The sequence below is a fragment of the Nicotiana sylvestris genome, chromosome 12 (assembly GCF_000393655.2).
Source record: "Nicotiana sylvestris chromosome 12, ASM39365v2, whole genome shotgun sequence".
Classification (NCBI taxonomy): domain Eukaryota; kingdom Viridiplantae; phylum Streptophyta; class Magnoliopsida; order Solanales; family Solanaceae; genus Nicotiana; species Nicotiana sylvestris.
This window is the reverse complement of record NC_091068.1, coordinates 22,910,016-22,924,219: the sequence shown is the minus strand read 5'-3', so window position 1 is coordinate 22,924,219 and position 14,204 is coordinate 22,910,016.

The following is a 14,204-nucleotide window of genomic DNA, read 5'->3' as shown; positions in this document are numbered from 1 at the left end:
TGAAAATGCATCTCGAACCACGTCACAATCAATGCACCCGTAGTTGTTAACACATTTCGACTCCATTGAGATTTGAATTTGGGTCACATAAATGCGCACCCGAATTTAAGAATGTAATCTAATTAAGCCGCGCCTGAAGGGTCTAACGCATTACTATTTCTGAGAAGGCCATGAGATTCACTAAACGGCCTAGCCCGAATTCTAAATATTATGATTAGTTGTTGAAGGCCCCGCAATTTGCATTTTTTCTTTTTATTTGGCGAGGCTCGTCTCTTTAAAAAAAATAAAACCTACAATGACTACATTTCTTATTGTTTTCGTTTCCAGAAATAGAAGAAGGAAAGATGTATGCTAATTGAAATATAAAAAACCGAATTACTATCAATTTCTAATCACTTATAAAAATGAAAAGACGCCATACCTTACGAAATATTTTGGTTGAACAAAAAAGCTATATGGAGATGGATGGAATGCAATACTTAATTCGAACATTTCCTCGAATCGAGCTTAACTAGACTTATTTAAGCTAGGTTAAGGAAATTGAATGCTAGGCATTGTTACTAATGGGGATTCGAACATGTACCTATATGTTGCCTAACGGTCTTGATAAATGGAAAGAAAATAACACAGAACATTATTGTGTAGGTGGAAATATTCTATCTTATACATGTCATTATTTGATGGGAAACCAGTCGAAAGTTCTATGCCAATTATCCACACCTTCTATATATTATACTATTACATCTTGTACTTAGCAAACAACTAGAAACTAAGATGCAAAAGCTAAACTTGATTAAGTATTGTCTAACTAATCTTTCACTACTGAATTACACTAATCAATTTATACAACAGAGATCAGTGTATCACAAGCAGTACAAAACAGACATCTGAATCTTCTTCAAGAACTCCTTTCATTTCATGCTTTTGAACTGTTACAGTTAACACCAAAGTGGGATTTGAAATGTGTACCTGGAAAAACACTGAATACTGAAATGCAAAGAAGAAGTGAAGCAGAAAGTCAGCAGCAGCAGAAAACCAAAATAGCAGCAGCAACAGCAGGTAACCAGATAGAAAGCAGAATCCCCGTGCAAGATGCAGCTGGAACCAATGAAAGATGACAGGGTGTGGCAAGTTCCCAGTAATATGAATCAAAATTTTGGCGAAAAACAGATCTGGGGATGCACTGATGCTACACACAACTAAAAATCTCAAACAGAACTTAGGAGAAATGATATGGAACAGGGAAATCCGGCCAGATGAGAATCAAGACAAAGAGGAAAAGATGCAGTTCCTCTTTCCTGTGTTATCCTCCCTCTATCTATTCCTGTCTGTGTGTATATATCTGTATGTATTTCCACTCTCTCTTTCAAAAATTCCTCACAGTGTGTGTGTCTTTTCTCTTCTCAAATCTCCAGGGTTCTCTCACCTCTAATCCTGTATATTTTCTTAGGTGTCTCTCTATGTACCCCTTATCAGCCTTCACATTACTCCTTTTAAACAGCCTCTTTAGAATCTCACAGTACCCCTCCCATGTGCCCTTTTTTCATTTTTAGATTCCAATTAGTTATTTAAGTATATAACCCCATCAACATTTCCTGGCAGACTTATCTTTCCCATTTTATTAACTAAAAGCAAGTATGGGCAGTAGAATATATCTGACAGCATATGCTGTCAAACAATTTTTAAAATCAAAAGCCTTCTTATGCAGGAAAACAGGCTGTGCACAATGCACATGCTGTGCACAAGTGCACATGCCATCAACTCAGATTTCAATTAACAGACCAAGCCTTAGGTTTCTGAAATCATATTAACAACTATAAGTAACTGGACTTGGTTCTTAATTGATTCAGGCAAATGTTCAACAGAAGCAAGTCGATTTGTTATTGTTCGGACAGTTGAAACTAATTGACGACATATGTCGACTCGACTATATTAATCATAACACATACAACCGTAACCAAAAATCAAACATTCAACAGTATCGACATATGATTTGAATTGCACTGGCTAAGCAAAGTGGTGCTCGAGAAGCCAATTGATCAGTTCAATGTTGAGAATCAGCTAATTGCACACCACTTACATACACATTATCAGGGCAAATAGAAATACTCATTCAAACAAACAGAAGTTCAGGCAAAGTGGACAAACAGAAGTTGGTAAAATTAAAACAAATATGAACAGACTTTTTAAAAACAAATCACATGGACTAAAACAAAAATAAAGAAAAGAAAACAAGACTCACCTCAAATCTTTGAAAAATCAAAACCTTGACTCGGATTCGGACAGACCTTTCTTAAGGCTGAATGGACTTTAATCGAAGTGTTTATCAGATGAGAAACACTTTGATTAAAGTCCATTAGACCTTAATCTCTTCGGTTGAACCGGTATGAACCAGTGACGAAGAACTACAAAAATTTCCAAAACTCAGATCCGGGGTTCATGCTTCCTTGGTCAGATTCGGACCAAACCAAGTATGGTTTGGTCACGAGGGGGGTCTGGGGAGTGTCTGGTGTGAAGTTGGGGTTAAACTGTGTAGATCGAGTTTTGACTCGAATCTTCAAATGAAGATTCGAGAAGGTGGGGAGGGATTCGAACTACAGGGTTAACAGATTCATGTTCAGGAAGGCAAGGGGATTATAGGGTGTTAAGGGGAAGGTCACCGGCGTTCATGCCGCCGGTTTTCATGGTGGGGGATACAGGGGCGGCTCTAGGGTTTGAAGGGGATGAGGTTGAAGACGAAGGCTGGGGTTCGGATAGGGGGGCCGGGTAGGATTATGGGCTTATATAGTTAGTAGGTGGACGGATCTCGACCGTTAGATCAATTTAGATTTACGGTCTGGATCTGATGGTTAAGTGGAACGGTGTCGTTTCAAGTGTTGAGGGTTTGGGTTCGGTCCGGGTGTAAACGGGTCGGGTTCCTCAGTGGGTTGTGGGGAAGTGATCTTGGCCGTTGATCAATCTGAGATCAACGGCCCAGATCACACTGGACCAAAACGTCGTCGTTTGGACGTCCTGGGTATCAGGTGGTGTTGGACCTGGGCAGGCTTGGGTTTTGGGCTGTTTGTTTGGGCCAATTTTAACAAATTGGCCCAAGTCCGGAAGGGAAGGGACCTTTTCTTATATTTTTTTTCTTTTTCTTTTATTATGAAAAATACAAAAATAAGTAAAATCAAATTAAAAAATAAACACCTAGTACAATTATTTGCACACACATTAAAATAATTCAAAACAGGTAAAATTAAACAAAACAAAAATCACGGACAAAGATGCTTGTTTATGCTTTTCTATTTAAACCGTGTTACGGTTCAGATTATGCATGACCCGTACACACATTTTTTTTGAATTTTGTTTTAACAAAGTAAATAAATAAAAACGGGCCAAAGTCACAAATAAATCAACAAAGTGCCGCACAGAAATCCAAAAATTGTACAGCAGGACCAATTTTATTCTTTTGGAGCGATTGTCGTGTGAAGCAAAAATCACGTGCTCACAGCTGCCCCTCTTTGTTCGGAAACACGAAGGGTTTTCGTGCAAAGATCAAGTGAGCGTGTATGAGCGATTTTTGCCTATAGACCACTCCGTATGAAGCATTTTTTTTGAAAGATCTGACCGAATCTTGCTTCAAAGATTTCCTACATATCCTGGGCTAAACAGGAATCAGGTCAATGTAGTTCGAGAAGTTTTGGTAGCTGGGACTACCATGGGATTGCAATGCTTGCTGCTACTGCTGTTGCTGTTGTCACTGCCGCGTCACTGACCGCCTTATTACAACCAAACGAAAATTAGAAACTGAACTAAATACTTATATGTATGTCAACTGCTAGTTACAAGATTCCTATCTATGACTCTTTTACGACTTGATCTTGGGTCTTAGCTGATTCTGCTTGCAGACTCCGATCTGAATCTTGATGCTTGCGAGTTGCGGCGACTTGTTTTAATCTCCGGGATACTGAGTGAGACGCGGTTGGCAGGGTTCAAGACCTTAATCAAATGTTGGAGTCAATCCGCCTTCCATTTACTCCGATATCTTGGGACATCTCTCTTTTTTCTTCTTTTTTTTTTGATTCCGTACTGGGACTCATCTCGTGGGTCATTTCGATCCATGTGGGTCGAGGTCAGACCTGCGGGAGAAAACAAACGAACGAAATTTTCTGCCCCAGTTTCACTAGGAAAATTTCATTAATTATTTACCAGGAAGTTCATAAAATTGATGAAAGAGGATATGCATGCTCAGTTCAGGGTTGGAGCCCTAATACCGACTAGCTGGGGAAAGGTTCAGTTCAGGGTTTAATACCCTAATGCCGAACAAAGGAAGAATTCAGTTTAGGGTTTAAAACCCTAATGCTGATTAAAGGAAAAGTTCAGTTTAGGGTTTGAAACCCTAATGCTGATTAAAGGAAAACTCAGTTTAGGGTTTAAAACCCTAATGCTGATCACATGGGAAAGCTCAGTTTAGGGTTTAAAACCCTAATGCTGGCTGAAAGGAAAAAGTTCAGTTTAGGGTTTAAAACCCTAATGTTGACTAAAAGGAAAATTCAGTTTAGGGTTTAAAACCCTAATGCTGATTGCATGAAAAAGCTCAGTTTAGAGTTTAAAACTCTAATGCTGGCTGAAAGGAAAAAGTTCAGTTTAGGGTTTAAAACCCTAATGCTGACTAAAAGGAAAATTCAATTTAGGGTTTAAAACCCTAATGCTGATTGCATGAAAAAGCTCAGTTTAGAGTTTAAAACTCTAATGCTGGCTGAAAGGAAAAAGTTCAATTTAGGGTTTAAAACCCTAATGCTGACTAAAAGGAAAATTCAGTTTAGGGTTTAAAACCCTAATGTTGATTGCATGAAAAAACTCAGTTTAGAGTTTAAAACTCTAATGCTAGCTGGAAGGAAAAGTTCAGTTTAGGGTTTAAAACCCTAATGCTGACTAAAAAGAAAATTCAGTTTAGGGTTTAAAACCCTAATGCTGATTGCATGAAAAAGCTCAGTTTAGAGTTTAAAACTCTAATGCTGGCTGGAAGGAAAAGTTCAGTTTAGGGTTTAAAACCCTAATGCTGACTAAAAAGAAAATTCAGTTTAGGGTTTAAAACCCCTAATGCTGATTGCATGAAAAAGCTCAGTTTAGAGTTTAAAACTCTAATGCTGGCTGGAAGGAAAAGTTCAGTTTAGGGTTTAAAACCCTAATGCTGACTAAAAAGAAAATTCAGTTTAGGGTTTAAAACCCTAATGCTGATTGCATGAAAAAGCTCAGTTTAGAGTTTAAAACTCTAATGCTGGCTGGAAGGAAAAGTTCAGTTTAGGGTTTAAAACCCTAATGCTGACTAAAAAGAAATTTCAGTTTAGGGTTTAAAACCCTAATGCTGATTGCATGAAAAAGCTCAGTTTAGAGTTTAAAACTCTAATGCTGGCTGAAAGGAAAAAGTTCAGTTTAGGGTTTAAAACCCTAATGCTGACTAACAGGAAAATTCAGTTTAGGGTTTAAAACCCTAATGCTGATTGCATGAAAAAGCTCAGTTTAGAGTTTAAAACTCTAATGCTGGCTGGAAGGAAAAGTTCAGTTTAGGGTTTAAAACCCTAATGCTGACTAAAAAGAAAATTCAGTTTAGGGTTTAAAACCCTAATGCTGATTGCATGAAAAAGCTCAGTTTAGAGTTTAAAACTCTAATGCTGGCTGGAAGGAAAAGTTCAGTTTAGGGTTTAAAACCCTAATGCTGACTAAAAGGAAAATTCAGTTTAGGGTTTAAAACCCTAATGCTGATTGCATGGAAAAAACTCAGTTTAGGGTTAAAAACCCTAATGCTGGCTGAAAGGAAAAATTCAGTTTAGGGTTTAAAACCCTAATGTTGGTTGCATGGAAAAAGCTCAGTTTAGGGTTTAAAACCCTAATGCTGGCTGAAAGGAAAAAGTTCAGTTTAGGGTTTAAAACCCTAATGCTGATAAAAGGGAAAATTCAGTTTAGGGTTTAAAACCCTAATGCTGACTGGCTGGGGATAAGGCTCGAGAATACTACACGATCTATTTTTTGAGTTTTCTTGTTTTAATAGAAGATAAAAGGGAGTTTCGTGGAAGCTTACCTTTCGAGTGAATTCATCATTGCCGAAGTACTTCCTGTACTCGTGTACCTTCTTCTTTGGGCGACACCTGCTTCTTGCACGGTTGTCTTGGATTAGACCTGTTTCAACCTTTCAAACAAAGAATCGTTTGTTAGTTCGGAAATGACGGTCGGTTTGGTGACCTTGATCGTTCCCAGTTGCTTTCTTGCGTCTTTATTTCTGTTGTGAAGTTCCGCCATTGATTTGATTCGAATGGCGAAACCCTTCTAGGCTGTTCAGGCTTGTATTTCCAGATTCTACGATGATTTGCCTCGTAAGGCCCTTTTTTTCTTTTGTCCCGTTTTGATTGAAGGTTCTCAACGGGGATTTTATTGGAGGTGTTCTGTGGGGATTTGTACAAAAGGAAGCTCTGTGGGGGGAATATTTACAAAGGGGCTCGCTGGGGACGTGCTGGGGATTTGTTTCAAAGCGGGCTTTCTAGGGTTCGTTGGAGTAAGCTTGTTGGGGAATATTTACAAAAGGACTCACTGGGGATTTGCTGGGGATTTTTTTTTTTCATATTGGGGGAGACCCTGTGGGAGATTGTACAAAAGAGAAACTCTGTGGGGTTCTGTACAGGGGGAGACTCTGTGGGGATTTGTCCGAAGGTGGACTTGCTGGGGAAGATTTCAAGATTTCTCTCTTTTTCCTTTACTCCGGAACACCATCAAACGTCATGATTCATCATGCTTGGGTAATCATATCAACGAGATGAGGTGCTTTCCTTCATGAGACGGGATTCCGTGCAAACAAACCATGCCACCTACTCTTTCCGGTGTGTCCTGAACTCGGGGTTAAAATGCAAAAGGGATTCGAAAAGAAACAAAGCAGGGGAAAACAAATCAGAAAAGGAATACCCTTTTCGGGACGAGAAAGACTTATCTGAGGAAGATAACGCTGGCTTTAAATGACATGACATGCTCTTTGGACTGGACGTCCGACCTTCCATGAACTTGCGTTTTCCTGAACCAGAACAGATCTGTGATTCCAAAACCGGTGGAACTTTGCCGAGACCTTCTTGGGGTGGCGTCATTCCTTTTCGGCCAACAGCGCCCTTTGCGGGTTTTCACTGGCTGACCTCTCTCATTTCTCTTCCTGTCATCGCTTGATAGCACTCTTTGCGAGTTTTTACTAAACAAGCTCTCTCATTTTGGTTTCTCTACTCCCGTCGCCTCGTGGTGCCCGAAGGTTTTCACCGCCGAGACTCTCTCATTTTATCTCTCTCAATTCAGAGTGTGCTGGTCTCCATTTGTGACGCTTATTGGTTCCCCACCATATTCGGTAATTGATTTGAAGGCTTGTGCTTGGTAAAGAAAGGTAGATGATACTAGCTTCTCAAGTGCTCGACGTGCCCCGGTTTTCAATTTCAGGGTGAATGGAATTTTATTGTTGGTGTGACTGAACCTCAGGGAGAGGCTGCCTACGTATCCTTTCGGAATCAAGTCAAACGTAGTTCAGGCCTCAATCAAATTTTGTTTTTGTTTTCTTGCTTTGTTTTTTTTGTTTTTTTTTTCTTCTTTTTTTTCTTTTTATAGAGAGGGTTGGGTAGTGTTTGGGGAGTAGTGGGGAATAAAACCTTCGCCATTTTCAAACGTGTCAGGACCACTGGAGTATGATTTAGACGTAGTACCTCTTGACTGCATCTGCATTTACTGCTGTGTCGGGGTCATTTCCTTCGATATCACCTAAATACAATGCTCCTCTTGGCAATATTTTCCTTACGATGTATGGGCCTTTCCAATTTGGGGCAAACTTTCCTTTTGCTTCTTCATGATGCGGCAGAATACGCCTCAGTACCAGCTGACCTACTTCGAAATTCCGGGGTCGGACTTTCTTGTTGTAAGCACGGGCCATCCTTTGTTGGTATAACTGTCCGTGACAAACTGCGGCCATTCGCTTTTCATCAATCAACGTCAATTGCTCCAGTCGAGCCTTAACCCACTCGCTGTCTTCGATTTCTGCTTCGACAATGATTCGAAGCGAAGGAATTTCTACCTCTGCCGGTATTACAGCCTCGGTCCCATAAACCAAAAGATAAGGAGTCGCTCCCACCGATGTGCGTACCGTAGTGCGGTACCCTAATAGTGCAAATGGTAACTGCTCATGCCACTGTCGGGAACTTTGGATAGTCTTCCTCAAAATCTTCTTGATGTTTTTGTTTGCTGCTTCCACGGCACCATTGGCTTTCGGCCGATAAGGAGTAGAATTCCTATGCGTTATCTTGAACTGCTCGCATACATCTCCCATCAAGTGACTGTTCAAGTTTGCTGCATTATCTGTAATGATAGTCGCAGGAATACCGAAACGACAGATAAGATTTGAGTGCACAAAATCTACTACAGCTTTCTTAGTGACCGACTTGAGAGTGACAGCTTCTACCCATTTTGTGAAGTAATCGATGGCAACCAGTATAAACCTGTGTCCATTCGAAGCCTTTGGTTCAATCGGTCCAATGACGTCCATGCCCCAAGCGACAAATGGCCAAGGGGCGGACATGGGATGCAGTTCCGTGGGAGGTGCATGAATCAAATCACCGTGCACCTGACACTGATGACACTTCCGGACAAAGCTAAAGCAATCCTTTTCCATGGTCATCCAATAATAACCTGCTCGGAGGATTTTCTTCGCTAAGACATACCCGTTCATGTGAGGTCCGCACACACCTGCGTGTACTTCGTGCATGATCTTTCTCGATTCCTCGATATCGACACATCTTAGGAGATTGAGGTCCGGGGTCCTCTTATATAACAATTCACCGCTTAGAAAGAAACCACTTGCATGTCGCCTAATGGTCCTCTTCTGATCTCCAGTAGCATGCTCTGGGTATTCTTGCGTCTTCAGGAATTTCCTGATGTCATGGTACCAAGGCTGCGTACTTGATCCTGCCTCGATTACACTGCAGTAACCGTGTCTTTCCTTGATTTGGATTTCCAAAGGATCGACGTGGGCGTTGCCCGGGTAGGGCAACATTGAAGCCAAAGTAGCAAGTGCATCTGCCAGTTCATTGTGACACCTCGGAATGTACCTGAATTCTATTGAGGTAAAGCGCTTGCTGAGGTCCTCCACATGTTGTCGGTATGGGATAAGTTTGACATCCCGAGTTTCCCATTTGCCTTGAGCTTGCCGGATGATCAGGTCAGAATCTCCCATAATCAGTAAGTCTTCGACATCCTGATCGATTGCCATATGCATGCCCATAATGCAGGCTTCATACTCAGCTGTATTATTTGTGCAAAAGAAACGCAGTCTAGCTGTGGCGGGATAATGTTGACCGGAAGGCGAGATCAAAATTGCCCCAATCCCTACACCCTTGGCGTTCACGGCTCCGTCAAAGAACATCTTCCAAACATGTGCTTCCTCCGAGATCACTTCTGCGGTGTTTACCTCTTCTTCTGTAAAGTAGGTATCCAGTGGCTGGTATTCCTCATCAACCGGATTTTCGGCCAAATGATCTGCTAACGCCTGGGCTTTAATCGTTGTGTGGGTGACATAAACTATGTCGAATTCCGTAAGCAAGATTTGCCATTTAGCCAGTCTCCCAGTAGGCATTGGTTTCTGAAATATATACTTCAAAGGATCCAACCTGCTTATGAGGAATGTAGTGTGGGCTTGGAGATAATGTCTTAGCTTTTGAGCAACCCATGTGAGAGCGCAACATATCCTTTCCAGCAGGTTGTATTTGGCCTCGTAGCCGGTGAATTTCTTGCTCAAGTAGTAGATTTCTTGCTCCTTCTTTCCGGTTACGTCGTGTTGCCCGAGGACGCAGCCGAAAGAGTTCTCCAAGACTGTTAGATACAAGAAAAGTGGTCTTCCCGGTTCTGGAGGGACCAAGACCGGGGGATTCGAAAGGTATTCTTTGACTTTATCAAAGGCTTCTTGACACTCAGTTGTCCACTTAATCGCCGCATCTTTCCTTAACAGCTTGAATATGGGCTCACACGTGCTCGTCAGCTGGGCAATAAACCGACTGATGTAGTTTAACCTGCCCAAAAGACTCATCACGTCTTTCTTTGTTCTTGGGGGAGGCAGATCTCTGATGGATTTTATCTTAGTTGGATCTAGCTCGATACCTCTCCTGCTTACGATGAAACCCAAAAGTTTGCCCGACGGAACTCCGAAAGCACATTTGGCTGGGTTTAGCTTCAAGTCATACTTCCTTAGCCTCTTGAAGAATTTCCTCAAGTCTTGGATGTGATTATCCTGCGTCCTGGACTTGACTATCACGTCATCCACGTACACTTCTATTTCCTGATGCATCATGTCATGGAAAATGGCAGTCATGGCCCTCATGTAGGTAGCCCCAGCATTCTTTAGACCAAATGGCATGACCCGGTAACAGTAGGTGCCCCAAGGCGTGGTGAAGGCAGTTTTCTCGGCGTCCTCTTCATCCATCAACACCTGATGATACCCAGCATAACAATCTACAAAAGACTGTATCTCGTGTTTGGCGCAATTATCAACGAGGATGTGGATGTTGGGCAGCGGGAAATTATCTTTAGGACTTGCTCTGTTCAGATCTCGGTAATCTACACATACCCGAGTTTTCCCGTCCTTTTTCGGTACTGGAACCACATTCGCCAACCATGTTGTATATTGGACTACCCGGATCACTCCCGTTTTCAGCTGCTTGGTGATCTCCTCTTTAATCTTGTCACTGACCTCCATTTTGAACTTTCGTTGCTTCTGTTGAACTGGAGGACAATCAGGATGAATCGACAATTTGTGAACCACTAGATCAACACCTAGTCCCGGCATGTCATCATATGACCAAGCAAACACGTCTTGAATTCAAGAAGAAGTTGAATTATCGCCTCTCGCATTTTCTTGTCTGTGTGAATGCTTATCTTGGTCTCCCGGCTTTCTTCCGGGGTTCCTAAATTTATCGGTTCAGTGTCATTCAGATTTGGCTTAGGTTTATTCTCGAAATATTCCAGCTCTCGGTTTATCTCCCTAAAAGCCTCTTCCGCATCATATTCTGGTTCTGGGTTCATTAATTCACAGTTAAATAACTCATTGTGATCTGGGCGTGAAGTCCGCAAGCATGTCATATTTAAAGCCGCATTATTAGGACTAAAAAGAAAGATAAAAGGAAAAAAGTAATAAAAATCAGAACAGAAGAAAGAATAGGAAAGCAATGATGATTTTTATTTTTTTATATTTTCTTTGGAAAGTTGGAAGACAACAATGTTTACAACCAGGAATTCAAAGCAACAATTGAAAAGAAGAAAACGTTCAAGTTATGTCCTGGAGATAACTTGTGACACAGGAAAGGTGGCAGGACAGGTCTACCCGGACTTCCGTCTAGTCGGGAATGGCGTAGCCTCCCAGTTTTGGAGTTGGGCGCTCGGCCCCATGTACAGCATCTCAGCAGTGCTCGTTCCTTCACCTGGCTGAACCATGTGGATCTCGTAGAGCATCTCTCTCATTGCCCCACATATCTCCTCGATTTCCTCAGCCGTGAAGACCTCATCATCTTCTTCTTCAGTGTACCTCGGCCTGATGAAGGTTGCATATAAATCCGGCAGTGGTTGAGGTAACTTCCAACCCTCATTTCTCCTTTTCTTTGCCCATTCTTCGTCTGCTGGAGTAGGTTTGAAACCTATTCCAAAAGGTTTCTTAACGACTGGCAAAGTAATGGGTTCTATTATTCCCTGAAGGGTTCGTCCAAGTCCCTTCCCTGGCCTAAATCCGTGCCGGATCATCTCTTTGGCCACCATAAACGAGGCGTTAGACAATAAAGGCTGGGGGCAGGGTATTCCTTCTTCGTGCTGCTTTGCCAGTACAATCTCGAAAGCTTGATAGACCGTATGTTCACTTCCTTCTCTCGGTTCAAGGTACGGGATGGATGGGTCCCGATAAATGGCATGCTCATCTTCCCCGTGGACCACGATCTCTTGGTCTTCATACTCGAATTTTACCATCTGGTGAAGAGTGGAAGGCACGGCTCCTGCCGTATGGATCCAAGGTCTGCCAAGGAGAAAATTGTAGGATGTGTCCATGTCGATCACCTGGAAGGTTACTCAAAATTCGACTGGTCCTATGACCAACAACAAGTCTATTTCTCCCATGGTATCTCTCTTGATGCCGTCGAAAGCTCTTACGCAGACATTGTTGGGTCGGATTCTTCTGGTCCCAATTTCCATTCTTTGTAGCGTGGAGAGCGGGCAAATGTCAACGCCTGAGCCTCCATCCAACATTACCCGCTTGACATAATAGTCTTCGCATTTAACTGTTAGATGCAAAGGCTTGTTGTGTGCTGCTCCTTCCGGGGGTAAATCATTCTTGCTGAAAGAGATTTGGTTGACGGCGAAGAATCTTTCTGTCATCCGCTCTAGTTGCTCCACCAAGGTTTCAACTGGTACATATGCTTCATTCAGGGTTTTCAACAGGATCTTTTGATGCTCGGTTGACTTCATCAATAATGACAGCATGGATACTTGCTCAGGGTACTTGCGCAGCTGATCTATCACTTCGTAATCCGGCATTTTCATTTGTTGGAAGAACAATTCCGCTTCCTCAACACTTACGGGCTTCTTTGGCGGGAAGCGCCTTTGTGTGGCGTTGTTCAGTTCTTGGGTATTTGAATACCTTCCAACGAAAGTATTTCTGGGAGTTCTCCCATGACCTCTTTACCTTTGTACATCACCAAAGTCTTTTGATAATTCCACGGCACTGTGGACGGGTTGGTCATTGGCTTTTGTGGCACGCGTCCGATAACCACTGGCTCATTCAGCCGAGGTGGTTGAATCGTCCCCCGGACCACATAGGCCCCTTTTGGCACGTACATAGGTTTTGTCTTTTTGATCCCGGATTTCTGCGTCTTCTCAGCTTGACCTCGTGGTATGTAAAGAACTCCCCCTTTTGCTGGTACCACTTTCTTCTCTACCTTTTTCTCAAGCACTGTCTTTATAGCTGTGGCCTCTTCCCCCTTTTCTGGTTTCTGGTCCATTTCGGGCCTCTTCCCCGTGTCGACAATGGCAATTATGGCTTTCAAAGCAGGGTCGAACTCTTTGTCTTCACAAATCATGCCGATCAGCGGCCCATTATTGTGAGCGGGCAATGGATTGTTAGTCACATTTGGGATCTCTTCGTCCCTTAGCACTATTTTCCCCTGCTCTATCAAATTTTCGACCACTCTTTTCAATGACCAGCAGTCGTTTGTATCATGTCCCTCGGCTCCCGAATGATAGGCGCATCTGACTCCGGCTTTGTAAGAAGGCGATGTTGGGTTTTGCCTTGTTTGGGGAATTGGTTGCAAGAAACCCAACTGGACTAGCTTAGGGAACAACGTAGAGTATTGTTCACCGATGGGCGTGAAAGTCCGCCGTCGGGGTGGCTCCTGGGGGCGGTAGTTATTCTGTGGGGGTTGTGGGTTATAGTGGTTGCGGTAAGGAGGCTGACTTCTGGGAGGTGGAGCTGGGCCTCGGTTGGTTTGTTGTGGTGGATGGTTATAAGGTTGGGCATTCATGATCATATATGGTTGATGAGCATATGCCACATTTGAGTGGGGGTAGTAGTGTTGTGGGGCTCTTTCCGGAAAATGGGGCCTGGGGTGACGATACTCCCTTGTTTCAGAGGCTGCCATAGTCGCTTCTTCCTTCTTCTTCCCCCTTGTCGTTCCTCCAGACCCGCTTTGGACGGCCTGAGAGGTCGCCCTTATGGCTTCTTGACTCAAAATCCTTCCCGTTTTCAACCCATTTTCCACCATCTCTCCAATCTTGATCGCTTCCGCGAATGGCTTACCCATGGCCGACATCATATTTTGGAAATAGTCAGACTCTTGAGCCTGGAGAAAGGTAGTGACCATTTCCACTTCATCCATGAGAGGCTTCACTCTCGACGCCTGTTCACGCCACTTAATAGCATACTCTCTAAAGCTTTCCGAAGGCTTCTTCTTCAAATTCGACAGAGAGTTTAGGTTTGGCGCAATGTCGATGTTATACTGGAATTGTTTTACAAAATCCCTGGCGAGATCATCCCATATATGCCATCGGGACATTTCCTGATCCATATACCATTCCGAAGCTATCCCTACTAGACTTTCCCCGAAGTATGCCATTAGCAGTTCTTCTTTTCCGCCTGCTCCCCGCAATTGGTTGCAGTATTTCTTAAGATGTGCGAT